A 7,935-nucleotide genomic window follows, 5' to 3' on the forward strand; every position below is an offset into this window, starting at 1 on the left:
AAGTTAAAGGACATTTCCTCATATTACAATGAAATGTTTCAAATTCAATGTTTGATACAAACCCACACTTCCAGAGAAGTCGTCAAGATAAATGGTAAGATAGAGAGGAAGCCCCGGACACTGCAGAAAGCCAGCTTTTAACTCCTCTCTGCTCTGTCTTCTTTAACTGAGTCCTGGGGCTGAGGGTCCTGAGCACTCACTGAAGTCCAGTCTCTCCCTGTAGGGAGGTTTGCATACAGATGCTTAATGATGCCCTTTCCTGCTGCTTTGTTACTCTGATCCAAGTGTGTATGCTTCACTTTCAGCCTGACCATTTGAATATGGAGGATGTTCTTGTCATTGTCTCTGGTGACTGCAATTCAACCATGCATCAAGTGTATATAGGATTTAGTACCAGTAACTGAGAGACACTGCAAGCCCTCCCCGGCACTGGCCAATGACGCTCGTGTCAAAATTGTTGGTGGTGAATGCGGAGACAGGTCAACAGAGTCTGAGAGAGGCCCTTGCCTGCCTTATGTCTCACTCAGACTCTACCAGCTGCACTTTGCCCTAGACATCTGCAAACGTAAAGACATCCTGCCCAGGAACCCAGCCTCATATCCATTGTTTATCATATTGTTTTCATTACTGTGATTGAAACAAGGGAATCTCAGGCCAGCAAACTCCACTGTTAGTTGAGTATAATCATAGCTGTTTGGTGAATGAAGGGACCTGGGCAGCCCATGCCTGTGACCTCTCTCCTAGAGTGGAGGGTTGTCCTAGGTTGGTTTTCATCAGCAGAGTAATGTGCCCTCTTGTGTATCCACCTACTGGAATGATAACTGAGGGGCAGATACACTGTCCTGAGGAAAGTAGTGGGCAATTATAATATTTGGAAATATATATGATTTCCTATTATACAAGTTACTGGTGAAACCTCATAGAGACTAAGAGAAACATGGGAACCATAAGGATTCATAAGGATTTTACCAGAATATAATCCCCCTCGTCCATAAGATATAAATGCCTAAGTATACAAGCAAATGACACTAAAACAGGAAATTATGGCTACAGGTGGTAACCTATTATGTATATATATGTGTATATATGTATATATATATATGTATATATATGTATATATATATGTATATATATATATATATATATGATAGAGAGAGACAGACAGAGACAGAGGGAGACAGAGAGTGAGAGAGAGAGATAGAGAAGCTATTTCCTAGAAGGGTCAGCCATTTTTCCTGGGTCCATGATTGCCCCTGAGGGCATGCTTGCAAGACCACACCTCAGAAATAGGTTCAAAATGCCCCTTTAAGATGGATGCCAATTCCCGCTCAGAGCAGCTAACCCTCACCAAAGACCTTATGGCCTGCGCCCCTATGATACACGACATCCCTCACTGACCCAGAGCCCTACAGGGGACAACACTGGAGACACAGTGTGGAAATTCCACCCGATCTGATCCTACCACACTGAGGCAAAACGCTAAGGGCATGCAACAGAACAGTAAGGGGAACAGAGCAACAAAGCCCCCAGGGAATACCAAAATTAGGGCTTGGTGCCCCATCAGACTCAACCAGAATACACTCCTAAAGGCCAAAAAACAGTTCTTGAACTACCTACAAGCTTTTCTTTCTTGTAGTTGTGTTTTGTTTTTTGTCCTTGGCTTCTTGGTGTTGTTGTTGTTGTTTTATTTTTTTGTTGCTTGGTTTTGCTCTGTCTTGTTTTTGTGCATGTGATTATTTCCGCAGGTCTGTCTAAATGAGATAGGCTGGGTGAACAATCTGGAGCAGAAAACAATGGGACCGACAGTTCCAGGGGAACATGGGAGAGGGGGAGGCGAGGGGAAATGTAGGGGTCTTAACAAACCCAGGGACAAGGGAACAACAAGTGATCCAAATCAGTGGTGAGGAGGGTGTACAGACGCCTGGGGTGCACGATAAAGGGTAATGTAACCAAGAGGAATTACTGAAACCTAAAGGAAGAATGAGCATGATACTGGGATAAGAATAAAGTCAAAGGAAATACAGGAAAGAGCTAGGAGGCAAAGGACATTTATAGAGGTCTAAATAAAGGCATGTAAATATATTTATATATAAGGATGGGGAAATGGATCTATGTGCATATATTATAGGTTTAGTATTAAGGTAGCAAGTGGAAATTGGGTCTCCACTCAAGTACTCCCTCAATACAACAATACTTTGTTCTATTACACTGGCATTCTATGATGCTCACCTTCCCGACACAATCACTGATTCCTGACACAATCACTGAAGACAAAGCGGGTGAATAAGCAAAATTGGTGAAGAAAGCTGATGTTGCCCGGCTATCAAAAGATCCAGCGTCAGGGGTCTTAAAGGCTTGAAGGTAGACAAGTGGCCATCTGGCTCAGAAGCAACAAAGCCCACATGAAAGAAGCACATAAGCCTGTGCAATCATGAGGTGTTGAAGGGATCAGTTATCAGGCTTCAAAGAATATAAAAATCATACAATGTGTGCTCACCTACCTGATAGGATCACTGAAGACAAATAGGTGCATAAGGAAATGTGGCGAAGAAAGCTGATGGTGCCCGGTTATCAAAAGATATAGCGTCTGGGTTCGTAAAGGCTTAAAGGTAAACAAGCGACCATCTAGCTCAGAAGCAACAAAGCACACATGGAAGAAGTGCACCAGCCTGTGCTATCATAAGGTATAGAAGGGATCAGTTATCAGGCATCATAAGAAAAAATCATATCATTGAGAATGAGGGGAAATGCAGAGTGGAGACCCAAAGCCCTTCTGTAGGTAATTGGACATCCCCTTATAGAAGGGTCACGGGGAGGAGACAAGCCAGTCAGGGTGCAGTGTAGCAAAGATAAAACATAAAACTTTCCTCTAGTTCCTAAATGCTTCTTCTGACCACCATCATGATCCCAATTTTACCTTACAAATCTGGCTAGAACAGAGGATATACACTGGTACAGAGAGGAACTGAAACACAGGGAATCCAAGGCAAATGATCCCTTTAGGACCAGTGGTGAGAGTGACGATATCAGGATGGTGGAGACAGGGTGGGGTGGAAAGGAGGAACCGATTACAAGGATCTACATACAACCTCCTCCTTGGGAGATGGACAACAGAAAATTGGGTGAAGAGAGACATCAGACAGTGTAAGATATGACAAAATAATAATTTATGAATTATCAAGGGTTTATGTGGGAGTGGGGAGCGGTGAGGGAGGGGAAAATGAGCTGATGCCAGGGGTTTAAGTGGAGAGCAAATGTTTTGAGAATTTTGAGGGCAATGAATGTACAAATGTGCTTTAAACAATTGATGTATGTATGGATTTTGATAAAAGTTGTATGAGCAGCTAAAAAGTGGGTTGGAAAGTAGGAAGGGAGACATCAGACAGTGTAAGATATGACAAAATAATAATATATAAATTATCAAGGGCTCATGAAGGAGGGGGGAGCGGTGAGGGAGGGGAAAAAAGAGGACTTGATGCAAAGGGCTTAAGTGGAGAGCAAATGCCTTGAAAATGATTAGGGAAAAGCATGTACAGATGTGCTTTATACAATTGATGTATAAATATGTATGGATTGTGATAAGAGTTCTATGAGTCCCTAATAAAATGTTAAAAAATGATTTTAAAAAGATGGGGAAAAAAGAGTTGTATTAGCCCTTAATAAAGTGATTTAAAAACAAACAATAAAACACACTAAGCACAAGGAAAGATATAACATGTTGCCAAAAGGGCTCTTGCTGAGAAAAAGACAGGGGCTGCATGAAAGTGAAGTGCTTTCCTTGGATCAGCAAGAACTGCACCAGAAGATTCCCCAAGGTAAGTTCCTGAAAAATAGTGATGAGCCAAGTTTACAGTTTTAGAAAAGTATACCAATAAGTACATGTGCAGGATATGGATATGAAACATTTCACAGGGATTAGCATGAATCTGGATTAGGACAGGGCTATAATTCTTAATAAATTATGGCTCCCTGTACTTCTTGATTCCACATCTCTATTTAGTCTGGTGATGTATCTATGGTGGCTTTTGGTTCCTTGAACAAAGTCCTTCTGTTCCATGTGACTTGTGACCTGAAGGTTGGGGATGTCTTTTGTGGACATGTTTGCCTCGCCAGATTTAGTCAAAACTGATACTCATTTGGTGTACTAGAATATTTTTTCTGGGATAAATTCACTTAACAGATACAGGTTATCAGGCAGGAAAATGTGGAATAATTATGAGCAATAAAAGAGGCACTACAATATCTGTGGAAACATCTCATATCTAAGGGGAATTTTCTTGGACAGGCTGTGGAATTTACATTGTGACACAACATTAAGCAGGTTGGGCAATAATCTCAAACAGAATGTCCAATGCTCATAATGGTTCTTATAGTGTATTCTGATTCTCCTTAGCTACTATGTTATGTTCACAACAAATATAATCTTGCCACAGAAGATTAGTTATCAAAGATAACTTTTTTCCCAGAAATGGTAAATATACTGTTTGTTTCCTTTCTGTCTTTTTTTTAAAGGAATTTAGAAGTAATTGGTTGACATCAATGGTCAAGAAATGTACATATGATTTCCTTTTCTGGTCCTCCTTCCAAAGACCAAATGAGAGCTTCAGTGAAAGTTAAAGAGTTTACTGAAGGGGAAAAAAAACAATGCAGGAATGGCCAATAATAATTGTAATGATTCACAAAGAACATTTTCAGAGTTTAAATGCAGAAGGATCCTGGAAATTAAAAGAAAATTCCAATCCCTTGATCTTTAATATATTGGCTGAAGTGGCCAAGGCAATATCAAGGCCAATATAAAAGACTCAGTCATGTAATATTTTTGGAATGTGTTTTGCTTTGACTTTAGCTATTGGGAGAGAGAGTGAATGCTCTTCCTGGCAGCTTGTTGTTAGAGGAGCTGGGAGGAAGGAGGGTGCTTAGAGTCTTCATGAAGTATGCTGACTTTAAAAAGTCAGCTCAAAATACAGAGTAGAATTTAAACTTTTAGTCTCCATACACACACACACACACACACACACATTTTCATCATTTTATTGGAGGCACAGGGAGCTCTTCTCACAATCCATACATTCATTCATTGTGTTGAGCACATTTGTACATTTGTTACCATGATCATTCTCAAAACATTTTCTTTCTCCTGGAGCCCTTGGTATCAGCTCATCATTTTTCCCCTCCCTCCCTGTTCTACCCTCCCTCATAAACCCTTGATAATTAATAATTTTTTTATTTTGTCATATCTTACACTGTCCAATGTCTCCCTTCACACACTTTTTGGTTGTCCATCCCAGGGATGAGGTTATATGTAGGTCCTTGTAATCGATTCCCCCTTTCCACCCCACCCTCCTTCCACCCTCACGGTATTGCCACTCTCAGCAATGGTCCTGAAGCGATCATCTGTCCTTCATTCCCTGTGTTTCTAGTTCCTATCTGTATCAGTGTACATCCTCTGGTCTAGCCAGATTTGTAAGGTATATTTGGGATCATGATAGTCGGAGAGGAGCAGGGGAGGGTGAGGAAGCATTTAGGAACCAATAGAAAGTTGTATGTTTCATCATTGCTACACCGTACCCTGACAGGCTCGTCTCGTCTTTGGGACCCTTCTGTAAGGGAATGTCCAGTTGCCTAGAGATGGTTCTTGGGGCCCTAATCTGCATTCCCCCCCATTCACAATGAATTGATTTTGTGTTCTTTTATGCCTGGTACCTTATACGTTTGACACATCCTCATCCCACAGGCTGGGGTTTGTCTTCCATGCGGGCTTTGTTGCTTCTGAGCTAGATGGTCTCTTGTTTACCTCCAAACTTTTAAGACCCCAAATGCTATATCTTTTGTTAGCCAGGCACCATCAGCTTTCTTCACCAATTTTGCTTTTGCACCCATTTGTCTTCAGTGATCATGTCAGGAAGGTGAGCACACAATACTATGATATTTTGTTCTTTGATGTCTGATACATGATCCCTTCGATCACACAGTTTGGTGTGTTTCTTCATTTTGGGCTTTGTTGCTTCTGAGCTAAATGGCTGCTAGTTTACCTTCATGCCTTAAGACCCCAAACGCTATATCTTTTGTTAGCCAAGCACCATCAGCTTTCTGCACCACATTTTCTTACACACCCATTTGCCTTCAGCGATCATATCAGGAAGGTGAGCATACAATAAAAAGGGTATTTTTGGTTCTTTGATGCCTGATAACTTATCCCTTTGGCACCTCGTGATCACACAAGCTAACGTGTTACTTTCACGTGGGCGTTGTTGCTTCTGAGCTAGATGGCCGCTTGTTTACCTTCAAGTCTTTAAGAGCCTAAAAACTTTGTCTTTAGATAGCCATCAGCTTTTCCCTCCACATTTGCTTATGCATCTGCGTTGTCTTCAGCAACAGTTTCAGGAAGTTGAGCATCATGCAATGTCAGTTTAAAGGAACAAAGTATTCTTTCATTTAGGAAGTATTTGAGTGGAGGCCTAATGTTGATCTGCTACCTTAGTAACAAACCTACAAATATATACACATAGATCTATTTCCCCATCGTCATATAAAAATACATGTACATATGTACATGCCTTTATTTAGACCCCTATATATGTGTTTTGCCTCCTATTTATGGCCTCTATTTCCTTTTACTTTCCTCTTGTCCCACTGTAATACTCAGCTTTCATTTGGGTTTCAGTAATTCCTCTCGGAATTACGTTACCTGTGATCAAACCCTACCAAGCCTCCTACACTCCCTTCACCATCGATCTGGATCGCTTGTTGTTCCCTTGAATAAAATATATTTTTATTCTTAAACATTCTCTACTTGTGATATAAATTTGCACTAACTTTCAGAAACAAATAGCATTTATGCAAAAGTACACTTTCTGAGAAATAGTCACACTTCTGAAATTAAATGTCAAGTTAAAAACAAATAAATTTGTTTCACCTTCATCACAATACTAGCAATTTAGAAAGTCATTAATTTTCAGACAGCAGAAGATGGAAAGTTGTTAATAGACACCACACTGTGCAGTAAATAACATACAATGACTCTGGTGCCAACAGGAACCCAGTGGGACTGCCTGATCACCCCACACACTCAGCCCCTGGACTCACACATTTTCCACTATCAACAGGGCATACACTTGCCACTTTCATATCACTTATTTTGTGGACTATCTTTGTATTTTCCTTTGTGTAAAGTTGTATGTTTCATCATTTCTAGCCTGCAACCTGACTGACTCATCTCTTCCCGTGACCATTCAGTAAGGGGATGTCCAGTTCCCTACAGATGGGCTTTGGGTCTCCAACTCTGCACTCACCCTTATTTACAATGATAAGAATTTTTGTTCCTTGATACTTGACACCCAAGCCATTCAACACCTCGTGGTCACGTGGGCTGGTGTGCTTCTTCCATTTGGACTTTGTGCTTCTGAGGTAGATGGCCGCTTATTTATCTTCAAAACTTTAAAATCACAGACACTATATCTTTTGATAGCTGGGTACCATCAGCTTTCTTCACCACATTTGCTCATGCATGCATTTGTCTTCAGCGATCATATCAGGAAGGTGGGCACATACTGATATGATTTTTTGTAGTTTGATGTCTGATACCTGGTTCCTTGTACACCTCGTAGTCATAAAGGCTGGTGTGCTTCTTTTATGTGGGCTTTGATGCTTCTGAGCTAGATGACAGCTTGTTTACCTTCAAGCCTTTAAGATCTCAGATGCTGTATCTTTTGATAGCCAGGCACAATCTGCTTTCTTCACCACATTTGTTTATGCACACAGTAATCTTCAGTGATCATATAGGGAACGTGGGCACCCACTGATATGATTTTTTGTTCTTTGCTGTCTGATAACTCGTCCCTTCAACACCTCCTGGTCACACAGGCTTCCATGTGGGCTTTGATGCTTCTGCATTAGATGGCTGCTTGTTTATCTTCAAGCTTTTAAGACCTCAAA

This window comes from Tenrec ecaudatus, unplaced genomic scaffold (genome assembly GCF_050624435.1).
Source record: "Tenrec ecaudatus isolate mTenEca1 unplaced genomic scaffold, mTenEca1.hap1 Scaffold_753, whole genome shotgun sequence".
In the NCBI taxonomy this organism is placed as follows: Eukaryota; Metazoa; Chordata; class Mammalia; order Afrosoricida; family Tenrecidae; genus Tenrec; species Tenrec ecaudatus.